This window comes from Aquarana catesbeiana, linkage group LG01 (genome assembly GCF_042186555.1).
Source record: "Aquarana catesbeiana isolate 2022-GZ linkage group LG01, ASM4218655v1, whole genome shotgun sequence".
Taxonomy (NCBI): domain Eukaryota; kingdom Metazoa; phylum Chordata; class Amphibia; order Anura; family Ranidae; genus Aquarana; species Aquarana catesbeiana.
Window position 1 is genome coordinate 683,838,702 of NC_133324.1, and position 24,877 is coordinate 683,863,578.

Here is a 24,877-nt window from a genome sequence, read left to right on the forward strand (position 1 = left end):
AGCGCTCTCACATTTTGAATGACAATTACTCAGTCAGGCAACATGCTACCCATATGAATTTTTTGTCCTTTTTTTCACACAAATAGAGCTTTCTTTTGGTGGTATTTGATCACCACTGGGTTTTTTATTTTTTGCACTATAAATGAAAAAAGACTGAAAAATTTGTAAAAAATAGAATTTTTCTTTGTTTCGGTTATAAAATTTAGCAAATTAGTAATTTTTCTTCATAAATTTTGGCCAAAATTTATACTGCCACATATCTTTGGTAAAAATAACCCAAATCAGTGTATATTATTTGGTCTGTGTGAAAGTTATAGAGTCTACAAGCTATGGTGCCAATCACTGAAAATTGATCTCACCTGATGTACTGACGGCCTATGTTATTTCTTGAGACAATAACAAGCCAGGAAAGTACAAATACCCCCAAATGACCCCTTTTTGTAAAGTAGACATTCAAAGGCATTTAGTAAGAGTCATTGTGAGTTTTTTGTTGTTTTTTTTCCCACCATTCTTTGCAACATGTTTTTTTTTTCTTTTTTTTTCCACAGAATTGTCATATTAACAGGTTATTTCTCTCACACAGCATATGCATAAAACAAATTATACCCAAAAATACATTCTACTATTCCTCCTGAGTATGGCGATACCACACGTGTGAGACTTTTACACAGCCTGGCCACACACAGAGGCTAAACGTGCAGGGAGCACCATCAGGCGTTCTAGGGACATAAATTACACATTTCATTTTTTGACTACCTCTTACATTTTTGAAGGCCCTGGAACACCGGGACAATGGAAACGTCCACAAAATGACCCCATTTTGGAAAGTAAACACCCCAACCTATATTCTATCAGGCATAATGAGTCTTTTGAACATGTCATTTTTTTTCCACAAGTTTTTGGAAAATGTGGAAAGAAAATGAAAACGCATTTTTTTTTTTTTTTTTACAGAAAGTTGTCCATTTATAAGATATTTCTAACACATAGCATGTACATAGCAAAAATGACACCCCAAAACATATTCTGCTACTCCTCCTGAGTATGACAATATCACATGTGGGATACTTTTCCACAGCACGGATGGAGCATGGATAAACATGGAAGAGCATGGATGAGCCAGGGATAGATGGAGCATGGATGAGCACAGATGGAGCATGGATGAGCATGGTTTGAGCATGGATGAACACGGATGAGCCAGGGATGAATGGAGCATGGATAAGCATGAATGGAGCATGGATGGAGCACAGATGAGCCAGGGATGGATGGAGCATGGATGAGCTTGGATGGATGGAGCACGCATGAGCCAGGGATGGATGGATGGAGCATGGATGAGCACAGGTAGATGGAGCACAGATAAACCAGGGATGGATGGAGCATGAATGAGCACGGATAGATGGAGCATGGATGAGCCAGGGATGGAGCATAGATTGAGCATGGATGAGCCAGGGATGGATGAAGTATAGATGGGCACATATGGAGCATGGATGGGCACATATGAGGCATGTATGAGCATGGATGAGCCAGGGATGGATGCATGGATGGGCGCAGATCAGCACTGTGGGCAAACCAGAGACAGCCCACAGCGCTGCTGCACCCGGCTCTCCCCTCTCCTTGCTCACTGTACCAATCAGTGCGAGGAGAGGGGAGGAGCTGCATCGGACAAGCTCCGGTTTGTTGACAAGTGATCGCTCCGTCATTGGACAGAGCGATCACGTGGTAAAGGGCCACTGTCATTGGCCCTTTACCCCGTTCCGTGATGTGGTGGGTGCGAGGACCAGGCGGTCATGGATATTCCGGGGGGTGCGCCCCAGGGGGCGCGTGGGAACGCGATTCTGTGAGGATGTCCATGGAAGCCCTCCCACAATAAGCTGACCACGCTGTAGCCGTCTTTTGGCTATGGCCCGGTCGGCATGTGGTTAACTTTAAGTACGTATATCGTTTTAGATTAAGTAGGAATGGTATAAAACATTTGTCAGGTAACTGTTGCCTGCATGTCACTGTGGAGATTTCCCTTTATTTCTTGTCCTGGAGACACAAAAGAAAGCAAGAGTAAATTTCTTTCAATAAGGGGTAATCTCCCTCAGATAGCTGCCAGTGGAACAGGTTTCACCACTAGATTTCTCCTCTATTACTGTTCCTGTGACATCCGTAAAATGTTGGATTTCCATTCAATTTCTGTTCTGATGACAATGGTCATCAAAATACATAGGGTGTGAAAATCTCCCCAACCTGGAAACAGACAGCAACAAAACCTGACAGGGATTTAAGGCTCGGTTCACATTGGTGCGATGGGGGAACTTTGCAAATTCACTGAGGGTTACTGCACCTGACTCGCAAGCAGTTCACACTGGGAGTATCAATACAAAGTTAATGACACCCCCAGGTCGGTTCGCTAATTGTAGTGTGAACTGTCAATTCGGACAAGAATTGGATCGCATGGGTGTGAGCATGCAAGCCTGTGTGAACATGTATAAATACCCTGTTTCCCCGAAAATAAGACCTAGCGTGATTGTCAGTGATGGCTGCAATATAAGCCCTACCCCCCAAATAAGCCCTACCCTGTTTCCCCCGAAAATAAGCCCTACGCTGAAAATAAGACCTACAAGGACTTTAACTAGGGCTTATTTGGGGGGTAGGGCTTATATTGCAGCCATCACTGACAATCACGCTAGGTCTTATTTTCGGGGAAACAGGGTAAATATACACATAGTGGCAGTGTGAGCCGTGCCATGGTTTAATATGGTGGTCTGGGCCAGGTTTTCTAGGTAGCAAACACACTAATGGCTCGGGTGTGTGCTGCATTCATCTTAGAGCCAGGGTTAGATCTCAGAGCTGTGTGAATGGAGCCATGAGAGGTGCTGCTATGCACCATACTGTCCAGGTTGTGACAGGACAGATTGAGACATGAGCCTTTGAGGAGGGAGCAGCTGGGACACTGCACAAAAGTTATTTACGAAAGGCAAAAACACTTTGCACTACAAGTGCACTTGAAAGTGGACTTGGAAGTGCAGTCGCTCCAAATCTAAGGGGTAGATCTGAAATGAGTGGAAGCTCTGCTGATTTTATCATCCAATCATGTGCAAGCTAAAATGCTTTTTTTTATTTTCCTTGCATGTCCCCCTCGGATCTACAGTGACTTTACTTTCAAGTGCACTTGCAGTGCAAAGTGGATTTGCCTTTATTAAATAACCCCCAGTGTGTGTGTGTGCACGAGCACTGGATGTGTTTGATGGTCAGGAAGGCCAAATCTACTAAGTTGAGCAGTAAAGCTGCATAAAGAGCCATGGAGCTGAATATTGTTTGTTTATCGTATTGATGGTGAGCACCCCCTGCGTGAGAAGATATCCATGTGAACTTTTTGTGTTACTTTTAAATAAAAGTGGGCAGAAAAAGCTGATTCTCTGTCACAGCAATTTTAGCCTGCAAAAAAAAAAAAGAATTTGATGTGTATAAATGCAAGTGCATGTTTATGCGCCTGCACGCATTTAAAAGCATACACTTAATGGACCATACTGGCATTTTTAATGCAGGAACTTTCTGCCAGCAGTCTATGATCAGTGATTTTATTACAACCAAGTGCATGAAGCCTAAACTGCTATTTATGCTTATTCCCAACCTGGGTTATACTTGAAATTATACAGTATGTAGCTATTTGGCAAATTTTAACATATCGTAAAGAATCCCTACTGCTGCAGATGTGCAGGAATTTTTAAAATGTTTGATAAATATTTTGGGTTAATGAACTTTTACCAAAGTGAATAATTTAATTTTGATTAAAAGTTACTGACATCATGACTCACCAAAGTCTCAGACAAGTTAAGTGCAATCTTCCTTCTGTTTTGGAAACACCACTGACACAAACCTGAACCATACATCTTCTTATGAAGATCTAAGACGTCTAGGTTCTCTTTGAAAAGGACCTCCAGGAGATTGCAGAGGGTACATGCAGAAAGACTTGTGATGCCCTATATAACTTGTTTCCTTATCTCTGCTTATCTTGCACTTCTTACAAAACCTCCACTGAATAGTCTGAGAAGGACTTTTTGAATAGCTAATAACTGATGGCAATCACTTTGCCTCAGCAAAAAAAAAAAACATCTCTGTGCCCTAATAAGTGAGTCTTGCTGGAGCTGACAGCCTACATTGCTAGTAATAATACGCCTCTGCTTGGGAAAAAAATATCCTCTCCATTATAAATGACTAACTCTGCAAATCTAATGTATCCTTGAGATGGGACTTTACAAACAGATGACGATGGGAAGTATGAAAACACACAGCTGTGCTTATTATAGACAGATAAATTAACCAGTTCATGACAAGAGCCACTTTATTCTTTTGTGACAAGAAATTGAGGTCAGATGGTGATTATTACTATTTGTAACTTGGATAGTACAAACAGGACCGCTGATAGAAATCACGGGGCCCCGTACAGCCTACCTGACAGGGCCCCCTTCAGCCCCGCCCCTGGTCCCTCCTTCAGCCCCACCTCTGACCCGGTTTGAATTAAAGTGCAGGTTTGTCTTCAAGTGATATTTATCTTTCTCCAGCCAGTTATAAGTTTGATTATCCAAAAGAAACACTGTGATGATACAAGTGATGGTCAGAGGCTGCAGACCTGATACAAGAGATGGTCAGAGACTGCAAACATACTACTGGAGATGGTCAGAGACTCTGAACATGATACAAGTGAACAATGCAGCCTCACCAGTGCCCATCAATTCAGCATCACTGTGGCCAGCTGCAGCCTGATCAGTGCCCATCTGCAGCCTCACTGTGGCCAGCTGCAGCCTGATCAGTGCACATCAATGCAGCCTCACTGTGCCCATCAATGCAGCCTCACTGTACTCAGCTGCAGTCTCACTGTGCCCATTTCATCCTAATCAGTGCACATCAATGCATCCTCACTGTACCCATCTGCAGCCTCACTGTGCCCATTTCAGCCTCACTGTGCCCATCTGCAGCCTCACTGTGCCCATTTCAGCATCACTGTGCCCATCTGCAGCCTCACTGTGCCCATTTCAGCCTGAGTGCCCATCTACAGCCTCAGTGTGCCCATCTGCAGCCTCAGTGTGCCCATCTGCAGCCTCACTGTGCCCATTTCAACTTCACTGTGCTAATCTGCAGCCTCACTGTGCCCATTTCAGCCTCACTGTGCCAATCTGTAGCCTCACTGTGCCCATTTCAGCCTCACTGTGCCCATCTGCAGCCTTGCCAGTACCTTGATTACACAGAGTATTACACAGGAATCTCCCTCTGTGTCATGGAGCTGGGGTCTGAACTGTTCGACGGCCGTCCACTGTAACAAAGCCAAGCCTCCTAGATCGTGATAGACAGAACATTGATTTAATTTCCCTGCATTGGATCAGTGTTCTGTCTATCACGATCTAGGAGGCAGAGCTTTGTTACAGTGAGTGGACAGCTGCCGAACAGTTCAGACCCCAGCTCCATGACACAGAGGGAGATTTCTATCTCCCTGTGTGTGTGATTAGTTACACAAGCGGAGGGAGGGAGGACTCTGCACTTAGATCAGCCCTGATCTGCAGGAGGGGCGCTGGTTGGAGAATTTTTATTCTATTCTGCATGCATTCTTCTGTCAGATTGCCCAGGCCCCCCTGCTGGCCGGGCCCGGTAAACAGGGCCAGTGGCCCTGAGTACAAAGTATCCAGGCACTATGTAGTAAGCTTTTACTTGCTGTAGTACCAGGGCAAATGGAGTATTTTTTAACCACTTAAGGACCAAGCCTATTTCTGACATTTGTTGTTTACAAATTAAAAACAGTATTTTTTTCTAGAAAATTACTTAGAACCCCCAAACATTATATATATATATATATTTAGCAAAGATTCTGGTGAATAAAATGGCGCTTGTTGCAATATTTAATACAGGGCTCGACAAAACCCAGGCGCCAGGTCGCAATGGCGACTGGAAATTGCATCCTGGTGCCTGGGCTACACCGCAGCAGCGAACTGGATTCCTGCAAAGTGCCTCCCCCCCGCGGGTGAGCGGACTTAGGTCGGGCTGGCAAAATTGAGGCCGCGGCTTTGCGGCCTGCTGGAGTGGGATACATGCTCCTTTCTGCGAACCAGCTCCCTCCTCTGGTGGGCGGTGCTGTGATGAGCATGGCGTGCTCTCACTGCCCGCCCACCTCCGACATCATCTTCCCAATTTGACAGCTGGGGTCGAGGTTGCGGGCATGATCAGTCGCCGGTTCCTTACCGCCGTTGTGGATGGGGAGTGCCACCTCAGTGGCATCTCAGTTCTGCCTGTCAGTGCTGCCTATCAGTTCCCATCAGTGCCACCTCAGTGCCATCTGTCAGTGCCATCTCAGTTCTGCCTGTCAGTGCTGCCTTTCAGTTCCCATCAGTGTCATCTCAGTGCCATCATTCAGTGCCATCTCAGTTCTGCCTGTCAGTGTCACCTGTCAGTGCTGCTCATCAGTGCCACCTCAGTGCTGCTTATCAGTGCCACCTCAGTGCTACTCATCAGTGCCACCTGTCAGTACCACCTCAGTGCTGCCCATCAGTGCCATCTCTGTGCTCATTGGTGCTGCCCATCAGTGTCACCTCAGTGCTGCCTATCAGTTCCCATCAGTGCCACCTCAGTGCCATCTCAGTTCTGCCTGTCAGTGCTGCCTATCAGTTCCCATCAGTGCCACCTCAGTGCCATCTGTCAGTGCCATCTTAGTTCTGCCTATCAGTGCCACCTGTCAGTGCTGCTCATCAGTGCCACCTCAGTGCTGCTTATCAGTGCCACCTCAGTGCTACTCATCAGTGCCACCTGTCAGTACCACCTTAGTGCTGCCCATCAGTGCCATCTCTGTGCTCATTGGTGCTGCCCATCAGTGTCACCTCAGTGCTGCCCATCAGTGTCACCTCAGTGCTGCCCATCAGTGTCACCTCAGTGCCACCTGTCAGTGCTGCCTATCAGTGCCACATGTTAGTGACGCCTATCAGTGCCACATGTCAGTGCACATTAGTGCTACGTGTCAGTGCCACCTCAGTGTTGCCTATCAGTACCACCTGTCAGTTCCCATCAGTGGCACCTCAGTGCTGCCTATTGGTGCCCATCAGTTCCAACCTCAATGCCGCCTCATCAGTGCAGCCCATCACTGCCCATTAGTGCAGCCTATCAGGGCACATCAGTGAAGGAGGAAAAAAAACTTATTTGCAAAATCTTATAACAAACAAAACAAAAGTTGACTTTTTTTTATAATATACATATTTTTTTTCGCTTGACATCAGGCATGAGCAATTCTTATTGCCCGATGCCCCAGACATGCAGTTCTGGGGCATCGGGCTCACACGTCTGCTCGGATTACCTGGGCAATCCAAGAGGACGTTCTCTTCTGGCCCTCCCTCCCTGCAGTCTTCTGTGACACGTCACAGGTCCCAGAAGACTGCCGAACCATTCAGCAGCGCCACTCGTGCATGTGCAGTGCGCACCCAGCTGTGAAGCCACAAGCTGTCACAGCTGGGTGTCCACAGTTGAAATGCCGGTGGTGGGGAGAGAAGCGACGGCTTGGATGAGCACATAGCTGGATCTTGGGACAGGTGAGTGTGTGATAATTAAAGGGGTTGTAAAGGTTCCTTTTTTTATAAACAAACATATCATACTTACCTCCGCTGTGCAGTTGGTTTTGCACGCGATCCTCTTCTTCTGGGGTCCCTCCACGGTGCTCCTGGCACCTCCTCTTCTCGAGTGCCCCATCGCAGAAGCATTCTCCTTCGGGACACCCGTGCGGGCACGCTCCTGTGTCCTGCTGCTGCGTCTGTTGACATAGACAGCAGAACATGGCTCCGCCCCCCCGGCGCCCAGATCATTGGATTTGATTGACAGCAGTGGGAGCCAATGGCTGCTCTGCTATCAATCAGGACACGAGACACTGGCTGGAGCTGGTGTGCTCATTCCCGTTGTGGGAATTACGGGGCTCAGGTAAGTATTAGGGGGGCTCAGGGGCACTGCTGCACTAAATAAGGTTTTTCACCTTAATGCATTGAACGCCGAGGGTTTATAACCCCTTTAAAAGTCAGCAGCTACACTTTTTATAGCTGCTGACTTTTTATAAACACAACAATGACTGGAGCTTCTCTTTAAGGCTCAGTTAACACTATTGTGATGCAATTTTGATGCAATATTCAGCGTGATTATGTAATGTGACTTTGATGTGACTTTGGATGTGGTTAGCATATTCTATGGAGCCAAATCGCACCAAAGTAGCGCAGGAACCTTTTCCAAAATTGCACCGCACAGAATCACATTGATGTGAACGGGCACCATTGAAAATAATGTGATTTCCCTTGTCATGCAACTCACATCAGAAATTACACCAGTGTGAACCAGCACTTAAACTTGTATATGGATCTTATGAAGAGCTCTGTTCACTATCGTGTCTATTAAAACTTCTGGGTAGATTGAAGCCCCATTCACATATTGCAATCATCATTACACGATTTTCACACGTTTACACATGTCATGCATAAGGCAGAGCATTCACTTCAATGGACTGCTCTATGCACATTTTTCACTCAAAAGAAGCTCCTGCTCCTTTTTAGGCAATAGGCTTAGGGTGATTTTTCAATGCATATTTTGCCACACAATTCTGTTGTGCAGCAATCACGCCAGAATCACACCACATTTGGGGAGCCATTAGGAATAATGGCACACAACGCACGTCGCACCCTTTGCTGCAATTTGGAATCGCATGCAGAGTCCCGGTGATTATGTTCCAAATCGCGCAATGTGAGCTGCTGGTTCTCTTTCACTGCGCTGTCCTTGCCCACTTGCACTTGGAAACCCGTGTATGTACTGAAGGTCCCAAAGCCCGACAGAGCCCTTCAGCACATCTGCGCAACACCATCCTCACCTAGGCAAGAGAGGAGGAAGTGCTATCCTGCAGTACAAACCCAAAATGTCTTTTGGAGGGAAGGTCCACTTTAAGAAGTTTATGCACATGAATGTTTTGATGATCCGAGGTCACTAAAAACAGAGGCCTAAAGCTGTTGGAGATTGAGAGATAAAAATGTGGATTGCTATTAAAGGATATGTAAACGTTTGTTTTTGTTTTTTGTTTTAAAACAAACATGTCATACTTACCTCCTCTGTGCAGTTGGTTTTGCACAGAGTGGCCCCGATCCTCCTCTTCTGGGGTCCTGGCTCCTCCTCTTCTCAAGTGCCCCGTCGGAGAAGCGCTCTCCCTCAGGGCAGCCGTGCGGGCACGCTCCCATGTCCTGCCGCTGCAGACATTGACACAGACAGCAGGACTTGGCTCCGTCCCCCGGCTCCCGCGATATTGGATTTGCAGCCAATGGCTACGCTGCTATCAATCCATCCAATCAGGACCCGGGACACCAGCTGGAGCGGGTGTGCTCGTCCCCGGCACAGGGACGATCGGGCTCAGGTAATTAAAAGGGGGGCTCTGGGGGGCTGGTTCTCTACAAGAGGTTTTGCACCTCAATGCATAGGATGTATTGAGGTGACAAACCGCAAGGGTTTACAACACCTTTAAGGTCAAAGCTGGGCTAATGCTGTGAGGTACTATGTGGATGAAGAAGCAAATCTGTTGTACTAGAAACGATAGTCAGCACAAGCTAAAAGAAGAAAAAGCCCACTAGAATAGAGTATGTGATACTTGCATATATATCCATAGGTACCAATACAAGGATCACAGCAAGAGTACAGTTTACAGGTACTTTTTGCTGTAGATCCTCAAATGTTGTATACTTGATATTGTGTGCAAAATTCAGTACCAGGACTCTTTGTTGAAGGGACAGGCCAATTACCCTGCCAACAAATGAAGCTTAATAGATTCCTTATCTCTATGTTAACTACCCCAATACCCCAGGGGGCTGAATGAAAAAAAAACTGAGGAGCTCGCTGTACTAACTATCCAATGTTGGTACAGTGATTTCTCAGCTAAGCTATTGTGTTCTGACGGAGGGACTAGCCATTGGCTGCCAGCGCTAATCGGGTGGCGATTTTCCAGCATGCCCGTTCAACAGAAGCCAGTTGTTTGGCTGGCTTCTGACGTACAGGCTGATGTACACACGGTCCGAATGTAGGACGGTTTTGTTGAACCGGCCAATACTGCCCAATATTCGGCCTGTGTGTACCAAGCTTAAGACTTCCAAACTCTTATCCCTATCAAGAACCCTTTACCACTCAAATTTGTCAAGATCAAATAGTTTTTTTTTTCAATTATTTATATCTCATTGCTTATCCTTGTACCTCTATGTATAAATGTGTAGGATTCAAAACCATTTTCAGAATTAAAAAGCAAACAAATATATAAAAATCTGTGCTGGAGCGCATAGTGCTAAATAAATGATAAAGCAGCCACTCAAGCAATTGTGACACCAACAGCAAGCAAATATAAGTAACAAGAAAGTAGCGCTAAATCATCACACTTCACATGAGTGTCCCCATACTCCCAATTTCTTGTTCATACACCACCGAGTGATGCCATATAGATGAGCTTCTTACCGGATCCAGTGTCCAGTGGACCATCACATTAAATCACTTTGATCAGGAAAACTCCAGACATCAGGCACGTGTCTCATCAGGATTACTCCATCTTCCTCTTTGGCATGACAACACAGCTCTGAATTCCTAAGCACATGCCGCTTTCTTTGCATTTATTATATAGATACATCATTGCATCATTAGTAATTATGATTTAGCGCTACTTTCTTGTTACTTACATTTTCAGAATTGTATAAAGACTGAAGAAGGCATCTAGGGCATCCTAAAAGCTTCCACCTTTAATAGCTTAATAGCAGATCTAAACTCCAAACCTTTAGAATAAATCCTAAAAAGTATGTCGACCCATAAAAATATCTTTCAATAACACTGCATATTTCTCTATATTAACAGTATATAATCCCCCAGCTGAATATTTCTTACACGTGTATATCTCCTCCAGTAGCCTATCCCTCCTCCAGCAACATATCCATCTCACAGCATCATATCCCAACTCCAACAGTATGTCCCTTTACCAGCGACATATCTCCCCTGCAGTAGTATTTCTTCCTAATCCACGTAACTCTCTTGAGGTAAGAAGGATTATAAAAGCTTGCAAACAAGAAGGGCAGGGTGTAGCCACGCCAGCTAATACAGCCATTAAGTCAAGTTAAAGCAAGGTTAAAAGACAACTGGGAACTTGTAACATGATTGGAAGTTTATTACCGCTAACTTGCATGTTTTATGCATGTTACATATCTGTGCATTAATAGAATCCATGGTTAAAAGTGTGTCCCAAGCATCCTTAGTAACTAGTGGAAGAGAACTGAAAATAAGGAATTTCACCTATTGATGTAGATCAGCATTAGTTATGAGAATCAGTAAAACATTTCCACCAAACAGAAGAAGAGGTTTAACTTGCCCAGTGGGTGTCACTATTGTGCAAATTCTATCTGGCAAAGGATGCGTGTCTACAACAAAGGTTAGTAAACTCACACGCTGAAAAAGGTTAGAGGTCATTCCCAGCAGACAAGCCATCCAGCCTTCCAAGATCACATTGCACTATTATTTCTATACTAGTAACAAATCTGGTTTAAGGAAAGAAATCCAAGGCAGCTGGAGACAATTGTAGTTACGGAAAATTAAGTAACATCTTGGGTAACAAATTGGTTGGACATAATCAACCCCTGCACTAAAACATTCATGAAGAAATAATAGCCCACAATGGTAGCATCTGGATCCCATATCTGTAATATCATTATCCCAACACTCGGCTTCCACGAAGACACCAGGGAATACTAATGTATCAGATTATCAGAAATCTACATCTAATGTGACAGGGTGTGTTTAAAGTATTCAGTATGGAAGGTTTTTCTTAAAGGTCCAGCAAACATAAAATAAGAATGCATATGTTCTAAGCGAGCTCTTGATATCATTCACAAATGGTGCATTTCTGTTTATTTTACTCTCTTAGGCTTCATGCACATGGGCACATTGGTTTGTGTAGTGTAAGAACGCTCCATATATCTGGTGCCCAGGACGTCCTGTAGCTGCGTACAGCTGGCCATAGACATTAATTAAAGGTGGCTGTACGCAGCTATGCGTCGCTATTTATGTCAAAGTAGCCCATGCACACAGACAGTGTGTATTCGGAACATTACGTACAGCCTCCTTCACCCATTAATGTCTATGGGCAGCTGTACGCAGCTACAGGACATCCTGTAAGTTGTAGCGTCTTTACACTGCATGGGTGAATGTGCCTGTGTCCATGAAGCCTTGTTCAGCAGATTGAGCCACAACACTCTTAATTAGGTTTTTCTACACCACACAGGTAATCAGTGTTGATTTTTATGGCTCAGGGAAAACCTGTTATCTCTTTGTAGAAATCATTTTTTGGAGTAATGCTGCAGAAAACAAAATGTAAAATTACCACCCCAAACCCCCCCACCCCCCACCCCGAAAACAACAAAACTAACATATATACAGCTTATTTTATGTTATGTATTATATTAGGCTGAGGAAGGAGAGACTTCCATTTACTCCTCACTGCTCTGTCTCTGATGATGGAAGTGATCACATTTTTACATGACTTTGCTTGAGTACCAGACCCCCTCATCAATAATAAAGGACAAGGCTGCCAAGCGGAAGCACAATCCAATTGGCAGCAGGGGTTCTTCTTAGGCCACCCAGGGGCACAGGTGCAGTTACAGCTGTGACCTCTGCAACCCCTATGTCTAAGCCACTGATGTACAGTAGTTGCAGTTGGCTTTATTTTTCTTTTTAAAGTTTATTGGAAAAATGTGTATACAAGAAGGACATAGTATACAAGTACAAAAGCATTTTACAAATTTGTAACCAAAAAAAATATACAGAAGCCAACAACAGTAACTATAAAATCGGAGAGTACATGTGTTTCAAAAATCCAATATTCACTATATAAGTGCCGGTATACACAAGTTTCACAAATAACGAAACCAAAGAGACAGAAAACGAAGACCAGAGCAAACAATAACAATTAAGGCAATATCTGCACAATTATGAGATTCTTATTAGTCTGTTCACTTCTGTTGAAGTTCAAACCAAATGAAGATACTACGGATGGTACATTTACATCGGTTGACCTAATATGTTATAGGAGCACTCCGACCTCAAGCACAAAAAGGGACATTAAAGTGATATATATGCGAAGACGCAATTAGACTTTAGGGAGAACCTATGGTAGTCTTGGGTATCTAGCCATGGCCCACAAATTTCAGAAAACTTTCCTTGACACCTCATAAGTCAATTTGTAGAGCAGCATGAGCAAATATATAGGGGTTCTGAGCGTATCTAATATAGGCAGTATTCTTAATGGGGCTACATTTTACCAGCTATACAACTTTATTACTTTTTCAGTACTGTGCAAAAGTTTTAGGCAGGTGTGAAGAAATGCTTTAAAGTAAGAATGCTTTCAAAAATATTTTTTTTAATTGTTTATTTTTATCAATTTACAAAATTGAGGGAACAGAAGAAAAATCTAATTCAGAGAGGCAGTTTGTTTGCTGAAGGTCTCGACAGTGGTACAATAACCACTTGACCTCCGGAAGATTCCCCCCCTTCATGACCAGGCCATTTTTTGTGATACGGCAATGTATTACTTTAACTGACAATTGCGTGGTCATGCAACGCTATACATAAATTAAATTTATATAATTTTTTCCCACAAATAGAGCCTTTTGGTGGTATTTGATCACCACTGGGTTTTTTATTTTTTGTGCTATAAACAAAAAAAGGCAGACAGTTTTGAAAAAAAAAAACAAAAAAAAATATTTTTTACCATCTGCTATAAAACATATCCAATAAAAAAATGTAAAAAAATCAAATTTCTTCATCAATTTAGGACAATATGTAATCTGCTACATATTTTTGGTAAAAAAAAATCCAGAAAAGCATATACTGATTCCTTTGTGAAAAAGTTATAGTGGCTACAAACTATGGTATAAATATGTATACATATCAGTAGCACCAGGTATCACTGATCCAAGCGCTCTAATGGACAAAATCAGTTCAATGCACAACAGCAGCTATTATAAACATACACAATTAATAAAATGCGCCAAAGATAAAAATCGGAACAGTCATCTCAGCACTAACAGCGCTAATAGAATAATAAAAATATTCAGTGCAAGTTGTGGCAATCAAAAACCACTTAAGAGTCAGAAAAAGGAGAAAGTCCACATAGGAGGGCGTCTCCGAAGAAGACGTGATGACGAAACGCGTTAGCGCATGACCACGCGGCTCCTTCGTCTGTCAGTCTCAGAGCTTGTCGTCCTGGGTTCCATCGCAGCCATTACCATCTCGGAGGTGGTGTGAGTGACTTGCGCTGTGCCGCACAGACGTTTATTTCATATGCTGCTTTATCCTGAACCTTTTGTAAGCAGATAGTATTATGCCAGTTCCCCTTTTCTTTTGCCTGATGCATTGTATGAATTACCCTATGGAAAAATGTATCTAACCCAGGGGACAAGAGCTGCTTTCAAGTCTCAGGTGATTACAGGTTTTAGTGCCTGTTGCATTTGCATGGTGCTTGGAGGATTGGAGATCACCTTATAGTGTGTGGCGACACAAGGCTCGTATATCACTTATTTTTGGTGAGTTTATTATCAACGGGGATTATCCGTGCACAAGGTGTTGGTGATAGTATCCAGATGAGGAAGCTTGTTGCTGTTAAGGGGATACGGCGCACTTATTATACTATATAGATCTTATGTGGACTTTCTCCTTTTACCGCATACTGACTGACTCTTAAGTGGTTTTTGATTGCCACAACTTGCAGCTGTTAGTGCTGAGATGACTGTTCCGATTTTTATCTTTGGCGCATTTTATTAATATTGTATATTTATACATATATATTGGATTTTTTTTTTTATACTAGTAATGACGGCGATTAGTGACTTATAGCGGGAATATTGCGGTAGACAATCTGACAGTAACTGACACTTTGTGGGGATCACAGCCCATATTACTCTGATAATTTAGTGGAACCAATTGCCTTCAGAAGTAACCTAATTAGTAAATAGAGTCCACCTGTGTGTAATTTAATCTCAGTATAAACACAGCTGTTCTGTGAAGCCCTCAGAGGTTTGTTAGAGAACCTTTGTGAACAAACAGTATGATGAAGGCCAAGGATCAGGGATAAAGTTGTGGAGAAGTTTAAAGCAGGGTTAGGTTATAAAAAAATATCCCAAGCTTTGAACAACTCACGGAGCACTCTCCAATCCATCATCTGACAATGGAAAGAGTATGGCACAACTGCAAACCTACCAAGACATGACCGTCCACCTAAACTGACAGGCCGGGCAAGGAGAGCATTAATCAGAGAAGCAGCCAAGAGGCCCATTTTAACTCTGGAGGAGCTGCAGACAGGACAACTATTAGTTGTGCACTCCACAAATCTGGCCTTTATGGAAGAGTGGCAAGAAGAAAGCCATTGTTGAAAGAAAGCCATAAAAAGTCCTGTTTGCAGTTTGTGAGAAGCCATGTGGGGGACACAGCAAACTTGTGGAAGAAGGTGCCCTGGTCAGATGAGACCAAAATTGAACTTTTTGGCCTAAAAGCAAAACGCTATGTGTGGGGCGAAAAACTAACACTGCACATCACCCTGAACACACCATCCCCACCGTGAAACATGGTGGTGGCAGCATCATGTTGTGGGGATGCTTCTCTTCAGCATGGACAGGGAAGCTGGTCAGAGTTGATAGGAAGATGGATGCAGGGCAGCCGAATACAGGGTAATCTTAGAAGAAAACCTGTTAGAGTCTACAAAAGACTTGAGACTTGGGTGGAGGTTCACCTTCCAGCAGGACAACAACCCTAAACATACAGCCGGAGCTACAATGGAATGGTTTACAGTGCCTTGCAAAAGTATTAACCCCCCCTTGGCTTTTTACCTATTTTGTTTTTCAGCAGTCGGGACTGGGAAACTGGTCAGAGTTGAAGGAATGATGGATGGTGCTAAATACAGGGATATCCTTGAGCAAAACCTGTACCACTCTGTGTTTGATTTGAGGCTAGGATGGGGGTTCACCTTCTAGCAGGACAATGACCCAAAACACACTGCTAAAGCAACACTTGAGTGGTTTAAGGGCAAACATGTAAATGTGTTGGAATGGCCTAGTCAAAACCCAGACCTCAATCCAATAGAAAATCTGTGGTCAGACTTAAAGATTGCTGTTCACAAGCGCAAACCATCAAACTTGAAGGAGCTGGAACAGTTTTGCAAGGAGAAATGGGCAAAAATCCCAGTGGTAAGATGTGATTAAGATGTGATTAGTGATAATATTGATTATTGTTAAAAAAGCTGCATAGGTAGATGGGCAATGCCATGGGGGACACGTACCAATGTAATAAATGTTTTGAAATAACATTTAGCAGGGAGAAGGTATTTTCATGTGGTTTTCCTTTTAAAGGGTTAACTCCTACTGTCTCATAACTCTATGTTTAAGGAATCCCCCAAGTATGTTATTTAACTGGCTTGTGTATTTTCAATTTGCTGTAATGCAGTGATAGTGTGGAGGGGCAAGATAATCAGGTAGCATCCCTGGCCAAGGAAGCTAGATGAGGTCATCGTCCAAATGTGGTCATGACTACTTCTGGGCAATTACATCACCCGGGACCCCCAGCTGGTTTTATGTGCAAAAAAAGCTAGCCAGGAATCTGCCATTTATCAGTGGTAGTGCCACCACTAAATGACAGATGCCCGGCCTGTTTGTTTAAGGGTTAGCACTGTCAAACTGCCCAATCTTAGCTAGTTTGTTCAGTGGTTTGCCAAACTGCATACAGCCTGGATTCAGTTGGAATTCAAAAACATCTTTTCATCTTTTATAGATGAATATACTGTATATATATATATATATATATATATATATATATATATATATATATATATTATATACACACATTACAAAATAAATTCATTTATACAAGGACGTCACTATCTAAGCAAGAACATCACCACTGCGTTTTTTATTTTTAATAGTATTTTATAAAATACGTCCAATTAAAAAAAAATCCAGTAAAAACTTGAATTTCTTCATAAATTTAGGCCAATATCTATTCTGCTACATGTTTTAGTAAAAAAATGGCAATAAGCAAATATTGAGGTTTACGCAAATGTTATAGTGTCTTCAAACTATGGGATATGTTCATGGATTTTTTTTTTTAAACGAGTAATGGCAGCGATCAGTGACTTATAGCGGGAATATGATATTACGGCGGACTATCAGACACTAACTGACACTTTGTGGGAACCAGTGACACTAATACAGTGATCAGTGCTAAAAATATGCACTGTCGCTGTACTAATGACACTGGCTGGGAAGGGATTAAAAATCTAGGGCAACCAAAGGTTTAACTGTGTGCCTAACCAGTGTGCTGCTTTCACTAGGGAAAGAGGTCGCTTCTAGTCCCTGCTTTGCAGAGACACAGGATTGGTCCCTCATCCCCTGTCAGAACTGAGATATGCCTTGTTTACATAGGCATATCTCAGTTCTCTGTGTTTTACTATGATCGGTGGGTGCCAGAGGACATTAAGTTCCCGGGACCTGCAGATCGACTTCTGCTGTGAATTATCACAGCAGAAGCAGCCAACTGGAGGCGTGCATGCATGCCCTGCAGGCGGAAATGCAGAATCACGTATCTATCGATCGATAGATAGATAGATAGATAGATAGATAGATAGATAGATAGATAGATAGATAGATAGATAGATAGATAGATAGATACGTGATCCTGCGCAGAGCTGCTGCCCTGTAGCAGTAAAAGTGCTATAGGGAGGTCAGCAAGAGGTTATTTCAGCCCACCAAGGGAGGAAGAGTTGGTCATAATAAAATTTGCAGAGAACCCCTACAGAGCTGTGAGTAATAGGCCCCTTTCACACTAGTGGTCCGATCGGCTCCGCTTGTCAGTTTTTCAGGCAGACCCGAACGGACCCTCCATTCTCCTCTAAGGAGTGGCGAATGTAAACGGATGTTTACACCCACCTACATCCAATCCGCATAGGTGGAGCTTAAACAGACCAGCCATCTGTCTGCTTAGAGGGGATCAGCAGACATTTTCCCCACTGAGAAAGTAGACTATCGGCAGATTCTGCCCTGTGAGAGAGGAGCCATAGGAGGGAACCACTCACCTGAAGTGTGAGAATACTCTTTTACAAGAAACTGGAAATTAGTCACCATGATGCTTGTATTATGTAAAAGATATACAATTGACATCAATCTACTGTACAACAGTCATACGGGTGCACTTATTAAGGAAAATTACGGAATGAAACTAGATGGGGGAGATTACTGAAGGCATCTGGAGAAAGTTAATGCATAGAACACACAAACATAATGACTGGCTGCAAAGCAACAGTAAAAAAAAAAAGTCTAAATCGTCATGCTACAATCTTGGCTTAAAAAGCAGAACTTCTAAGATTACGCTGACTGGCCTGCACTCAGATCTCATAACTAATCATGCCACAGCAACAAGCAGCATTGTCTGTCCTAAGTTAACAGTGACCAATGTTAGAGCAGTATCAGGGATACATGTTAAAGGCCTCGGTTGTTGCAGGACAGTGCCTACTGTACTAGAGGATTGCCATCTCCTATTATTGTAAGGAAGGTTGCAGTAAACTGTTATCTGTTCTTGGGAACAGAAGAGCAAGGCTTAGGCACATGATGTTCTCATGCGCTGGAACAGATCTGAATAACTGTGGAAAGGGTGGGGAGACCAGCTGTGTTCATATTCAAATGTACACATTTCACTATAATAGCAAATTCTTTACCGGTAGAATTGTCTGTTGATCTTTTAATGTTTCTACTAATCCTGAATGGAATTTGTAAATAACTAATTATTGTGGCTATGTATGTTAATTTATATGCTCACCAATATCATTTTATAATCCATATCTTTAATTAGATGTATACATTTGGTATAATTTCTAGATAAACTATGCAATGTAATTTAAAAACTAAAAATAGTGCAGTGCTAAAAATATGTATATAAACTAATCAACAGTCATGCAGTAAAAAACTTTTTGTATTATTATTAATACTAATTAGCTATAAACAAACAATCCATTAATATGGCCAAATACAATGTACAAGTATCAAATTAATATCTTATTTTATATCACCAAAAGGAAAAATAATTCAATATAAAAATAAATGCGAAAATAAAATAAATAAATAAAAAGTAGCCAAAAGTCCCAACAATCTTCTTAAAATCCTCAAAGTGTCATGAAAGCAATCCTGCTTCATGCACTCCTCCAGTTCCTTCAGTGAGACATCTAACCATAGAGGTGGATTTACTAAAGGCAAAAACACTGTGAACTTTGCACATGAAGTTGCTCTCATTTTCCCCAGAGCTTAATAAATGTGGTAAAGCTTTACTTTGTAAAGAATACCAGATGAGCACCCTGGGTGACGAGGAGCTCGGGAATCTAACAGCCGCCCAGCGCCAACTTTAGGCCATGCCCCAAACAAATAGACTGTGCACTTTGCAAGTGCAGTTGCACTAATTTTCCTTAGTAAATGTAAATGTGGTAAAGCTTTACTTTGTAAAGAATACTCAATCAGGTGCAAGAAAAATAAATAAAAAATAAACAGCAACTGTATTTTTGGTTGCACATGACTGGATGATCGAAATCAGCAGAGCTTTACCACATTAGCGAAGCTGTGGGGAAACTGAGTGCAACTGCACTTGCAGAGTGCACATTCTATTACCCATTAGTAAATCCACCCATAGTGTACTCTGTATGCATCCTTTTATTTAAAAATTTGTAACAAAACAAAAAAAACTCACATTAAAAAGTGCACTTCAAGGTGCATCACTTTGCCATCATACAAAAGATAGCCAGACGATTCACCCACAGATCCGCCCTACATGTTGGGTCACCAAAACTTTGCTACACTAATAAAGTTTTAAATTAGCTGTGTGAGGTTATATAACTCTGGTTGTTGGCTTCTATAATCATATAGGTGGTAGTAGCGCAGATTATTTTGATATAATTAAAACTACGCAAAGTGTAACTATTCCTGAAATTCCAGGCTAAGGTTAAAAAATCAGTATGAATATGAAGATACAAATGTAACTGAAGCAGACACATATTTTCGAAATAACGTTTTTTTTTTCCACTTTTGCAGTCAAATTTGAGAAAACCCCAATCTATATGATTCCTCCTGAATTGAATTGTATTGTAACTTTATTGTCTGCCCCATGTTGAAAAAAGCTATGCGCAAAATGTTGCCGCTATATAACGCCTGTATAACAATAATAATAATATATGTATGTGTTCCTGTGCACACAGCATACCTTGTTTATTTATTTATTTATTTTATATCTGTTACCTTTTAGATGTTTCTCAGGAGAAGGCCTTATGGCTGGCTGGAAAGATGTCGGAGAGCCTGTCCTAAGGACAGGTTACCTTTCCTCTCATTGACATTAAATGCAGAAGGCAAGCTTAGGACAGAGTGTTCTTATCTAGTTAAAATCGATAATGAAGATCTGCCTGCACAGTACAAACATGGTAATTATGGCAAACACATCTGCCCAACCCGATCATAAACAAAAAGAACTAGTAGGATGTTACAGTGCTGGAGTTTCTAGGAAAAAAACATTTAACCACTTTACCTCCCCCCCTTCCTGACCAGGCCATTTTTTGCAATACGGCAGTGCGTTACTTTAACTGACAATTGTAGTTTTGTCAGTGGATCCGCGCTACAGGGTATATTGCAACTGCAGCCCCCCTATATAAGCAAGGGACACTAACGTGTGCCCTAAAACGAATAAATATAACAAAAATAGGGAATGGCGCTGTGCATAAAGGATGTATTGGTATATGATGTTTGTTTAATGGTGGTGATAGGTGTGCCAATGTGACATGCTATAGCGGACACCAATAAGTGGTACCCTCAAAATGCACCCCTGTTTTATCCCACGTATAGATGGGAAAAGTAGGAATTAATAAATAGTGATAGAAGAATGCTAGTTGATAAATAAATTAGTGAATGACAATAAATATAAAAACAGCTATGATCTCATATAAAAATTATTAGTATTAATAACCACTAATAATATGGTGTAAAAAGATATAAGTGCAAAAAGTGTCAGGTGCAGTACAAGTGGCAATATTCCAGCCACTGCTGGATGATAGAAATAAACTGCAGATGTTAAATTAGAATAAAGGGTGTCCACAATCCTCTATAAAAAACAAAAAATACAAAGCAATATGTGTGAAAAAATTCATATATAACACATACACAAATGTGAGGTTTATATAAAAAATGTGTAAAGTAGAGGGTATCCACAGTCCTCTGTAATAAAGTGCTAGGAATGCAAAAAGTAGATACGTGGAAAAAATGTCATATAAATATACTTTAAATGTGCAGATATTAGGACTCAAACCAGTAAATAATTAATATGTATATATAGAGATAGTAAACTAATTGATAACAGTATAGAGTCTCGTGTGAAAGTGGCCACAATTGCGCAGTCGTGCGATACTGTACCCAAACAAAATTTATGTCCTTTTTTCCCCACATATAGAGCTTTCTTTTGGTGGCATTTGATTGTCTCTGCATTTTTTATTTTCTGCGCTATAAACAAAAAAAGACCAACATTTAAAAAATATATATTTATTTATTTATTAATTGATTGATATAAAACATAAACATAGCCAATAAAACTTTGGAAAAAATCTAATTTCTTTTTTTAAAATCTAATTTTCTTATTTTATTTTTATTTTTTTACTAGTAATGGCAGCGATCGGCGACTTATAGCAGGACTGCGATATTGCGGCGGATATTCTGACACTAGCTGACACTTTTTGGGGATCAGTGACAGTGATCAGTGCTAAAAAATATGCACTGTCACTGTACTAATGTCACTGGCTAGGAAGGGGTTAACATCAGGGGCAATCAAAGGGTTACCTGTGTTCCTAGCTGGAGTCTCTGTGTACTATGGGAGGTGCTTTCACTAGGGGAATCCATGTCTTCCCTACTGACAGAACGGCAATCTGCCTTGTTTACGTAGGCAGACTGCCATTTTGCCTCTGTACCAAAGGACTGGCGGGTGCCAATGGACATTGAATCTGCGGTACTCGGGCTCAGCTCCCGCTGTGTATAATCACAGCAGGAGCGAGATGCTGGTGGCTCCTATGCACACCCACTACCTCGAGGTGTCGCCCTGTAGCAGTGACCGCAATGACCGCCGGCACCCGCAATCGCTCGTGACAAAGCGAGAACCAGTATCTGTGTGTAAACACACAAATCCAGTTCTCTCAAGGGAGAGGAGAGAGATCGTGTGTTCATACTAAGTATGAACACCGATCTCTCTCTTCCCCTAGTCAGTCCCATCCCCCCTACAGTTAGAACACACCTAGGGAACACAGTTAACCCCTTGATCGCCCCCTAGTGTTGACCCCTACCCTGCCAGTGACATTTATACAGTAATCAATGGCTATTTTTAGCTCTGATCACTGTATAAATGTCAATGGTCCCAAAATAGTGTCAAAAGTGTCCGATCTGTCCGCCGCAATGCCACAGCCCTGATAAAAATCGCAGATCGCCGTCATTACTAGTAAAAAAAAAAAATAATAATAAAAATTACATAAATCTGTCCCCTAATTTCTAGACGCTATAACTTTTGCTCAAACCAATCAATATACGCTTATTGTGATTTTTTTTAACCAAAAATATGTAGAAGAATACATATTGGCCTAAACTGAGGAAAAAAAAAGTCTTTTTTTTTTTAAATTTGGGATATTTATCATAGCAAAAACTACAAATTATTGTGTTTTTTCAAAGCTGTTGCTATTTTTTGGTTTATAGCGCAAAAAATAAAAACCACAGAGGTGATCAAATACCACCAAAAGAAAGCTCTATTTGTAGGAGAAAAAAAGACATATATTTTGTTTAGGTACAATGTCGCACGACCACGCAATTGTCAGTTAAAGCGACACAGTGCCGTAGCACAAAAAATGGCCTGGTCGGGAAAGGGGCAAATCCTTGCGAGGCTGAAGTGGTTAAGCTGTTAAGAAGGGTCAACTGAAATTTTTTAAAAAGTTGAAAGTTATGCTAGGTTAACGTGAACATGTAACAAATATAAGGTAGGTGTTTGGCTACAAAAGTGGAAATACACTTTAACTTACAAGCTATGTTATCAGTATTGCTGGGATAGATAGTGAGTAATTAAAGAACTAAAATAGCTGCCCTTCCTGGAAGACATGCTGTTCCAAAATCCCTACAGTGCCAGTCACATAATCAAAAAATTAGGGTTTAGGTCACATGTTCTCTGTCTATCAAACCCCTGTTTGGTTCCTGTGAAGCTAAAAGAAGGGTCCCCAAGCACTGTCACATACAAGGGTGAGATTGCTTCCCTACAACAGAGAGCAATCAAGCAAATGCCTAGGTTTCTGGATATATGAGTTTAAAGTGGTTCTAAAGGCTGAATATTTTTTTCCTTTGTGCATTCTGTGCATAAAGGTAAAAAAACGTCACTATGCATCTTCCTCCCGCAGACCCATAATACTTGCCAGTGCTCAATAGCGAACCAGCGATGTGCATGGGAGTGGCTGCTCTCTCAGGTCTCTGCCTCATGATTGGCTGAGAGTCAATCACAGCTCACAGCCAATGAGGAGGGAGCGGGGGTTGGGACCAAGCCCAGTTCTCTGTGTCTTATAGAAACACAGAGGAGGACTCGGGAGTGAGCACACATGAGTGCCCCTATAGCAAGCAACTTGCTATGGGGGCACTCAGAGAAGAGGAGGGGCCAGAAGCGCCAGCAAAGAAACCTAGAAGAGGAGGATCGGGAATGCTCTGTGCAAAACCACTGCACAGAGCAGGTAAGTATAACATGTTTGTTATTTTTAAGACATCAGCTTTTAAATTACTGTTCATTTATTTCAGCAAGGCTGTTAAAGCGTATCTAAAGTTGTTTTTTTTTGTTTTTTTTTTGTTTTAAATAGAGATGGAAGAAATGGAATTGAAGGGAAATCCAACATTTACTGGAACTGAAATATGGGATGATTTTCAATGGGGACACAAACAAAGTTAGGCTTTAGAAACACTTTCATTATGTGTATATACTACTTGGTGCATTCATTAGATTACGTTTCCAAAGTTTACTAGGATTTCTCAACAAAAAAATAACATACTTTAAATGTTGTAATCCAGCCAAATGTTGTAATTTGTAATCCAGCCAATCAACATTCTGAGGTTTATTAATTAAGGCTAATTAAATCTGATTAGTAATTAGTCACCTTTGGTTACCGTGACCAATTCCATACCATTGGTATTTGCATCATGTTATAAAATGCCTCTAAGGTATTATTCTCAACAGAATTTCTCAAATCCTAAGATAGAAGCAATATTTGTAAAGCACTTAAAGTGGTATATATAATGTTATAACAAGCATGTTATACTTACCTGCTCTGTGCAGTGCTTTTGCACAGAGCAGCCCCGATCCTCCTCTTCTCACTTCCCCAGCTGGATCTCCTGGCTCCTCCCCCTTGACCAGTGCCCCCAACAGCAAGCTGCTTGCTATGGGGGCACTGGTGCATGCTCGCTCCCGTGTCCTGCTCTATGCGTTCATAAGACATATAGAGCTGTGGCTTGGCCCCGCCCTCCACTCTGTCTCTGTGACTTACAGCAGTGGGAGCCAGTGGCCAACTGCCAATGAGGAGAGGGAGACCTGGGACAGCCGAGGCTCTCATGCACATCACTGGATTGAGAGGGGGCTCAGGTGAGTGTTGGGGGGGCTGTGGGGGGGGGGGAGCAGCACACAGATGTTTTTTTACCTTCATGCATATACTGCATAAAAAAATAAAAAAAACTTCAGCCTTTACTAAAGCTGATTCTGGCTGATAAAAAGTCAGGGAGTTTGTAGAAGGTGAACTTTGCTA

General features: G+C 42.1%; 1 protein-coding gene across 4 annotated transcripts in view; it reads right to left on the bottom strand.

Moving 5' to 3' along the window:
- Positions 1-24,877, bottom strand: part of PDE5A (phosphodiesterase 5A) — a 267,395-nt gene that overhangs the window by 78,761 nt on the left and 163,757 nt on the right. The window lies entirely within an intron of this gene.